Consider the following 1,355-nt stretch of genomic DNA (forward strand, 5'->3'; position numbering starts at 1 on the left):
TTCTTGCCACTAACTTTGGGTTTTGTTGATTCTTCTTTTTCTAGTTCTTTTAGGTGTAACTTTAAATTGTTTATTTGAAATTGTTCTTGTTTCTTGAGGTAAGTCTGAATAGCTATAACTTCCCTCTTAGAATCACTCTTGCTCATCCCATGGATTTTTTTCTGAGTTTTATGGTTTATTAACACAAACACAATGTGCACATGAGCTATCTATTCATTTTCTTTGTTATGCAGGCTGGCATTGGGATTGGTGACTCTGATGGCCAGCTGGGCTGCTCTTTCCACAGTGGTTTTGCATTTCTTGGAGGAGACACTGTGAACGATCTCAGCACAGTAAGATTTTTTGCACCTTATCAGCACTTCAAGCTTGTTGACATTGTGGACCAGGAACTTCCAGAAGCACAAGTGCTTTATTTTCTTGTTGCTCCCATAACAGATGTGGAGCATCAAGATCTGACCCTTGAATCTCCTGCACACCCTGTTTTCACTGCCTCTGGGTTTCTACCAGTTACACTTAATTTTGACATGTTGGTCTGACTGGTGCTGGATAAACTTCTTGGTCCTCTTTCTGATGATCTTGGGCTACACAAGGGGTCTGAGGGCAGCCATGAGGCTGAGTAGGTGATGGTTGCCATCTCTGTAGGCAGTGCTGAGGAAGAGCCATCATATTGATTTTGGATCATTGTGTTTTCATTTGTCTCCAGGTATTTTTTGATTCTCTCTTTGATTTCTTAATTGACCATTTGGTTGTTTAGTAGTATACTGCTTCCACATATTTATGGTTTTCTGCAGTCTTTTTGTGTGTGTGTGTGTGTTTGATTTCTAGACTCATAGCATTGTGGTCAGAAAAGATACTTGATATTATTTCAGTTTTCTTAAATTTACTGAGACTTGTTTTGTGGCCTTGCATGTGATCTATCCTGGAATATGTTCCTTGTTCACTTGAAAAGAATGTGTATCCTCTCTGCTTTGGGATGGGCTGTTCTTTATATATTTATTAAGTCCATCTTTTGTAATGTGATTTTTAAAGCCACTGTTTCCTTATTGATTTCTGTATAGATGATCTGCCCTTAGATATAAGTGGGGTGTTCAAATTCCCTAGTATTATTGTGTTATTGTCAATGTCTTTATTTTTATCTGTGAATATTTGCTTTATGCCTTTAGGTTCTCCTATGTTGGGTACATATATATTTTCAATTGTTATATTCTTCTTGGACTGATCCCTACATCATTATGTAATGTCCTTGTCTCTTGTTAAAGTCTTTGTTTTAAAGTCTATCTAAGTATAGATACTCCAAATGTACTTTTATTTCCATTTGCATGAAATAACTTTTTCATCCCCGCATTTTCAGTTAC

At 37.0% G+C, this 1,355-nt stretch overlaps 1 pseudogene; it reads right to left on the reverse strand.

Annotated features, from left to right (window-relative positions):
• Positions 1-209: 209 nt before the first annotated feature.
• On the reverse strand, positions 210-608 carry LOC118880220 (annotated as a pseudogene).
• Between the last annotated feature and the right edge of the window lie 747 nt (positions 609-1,355).

The sequence above is a fragment of the Balaenoptera musculus genome, chromosome 14 (genome assembly GCF_009873245.2).
Source record: "Balaenoptera musculus isolate JJ_BM4_2016_0621 chromosome 14, mBalMus1.pri.v3, whole genome shotgun sequence".
Lineage (NCBI taxonomy): Eukaryota > Metazoa > Chordata > Mammalia > Artiodactyla > Balaenopteridae > Balaenoptera > Balaenoptera musculus.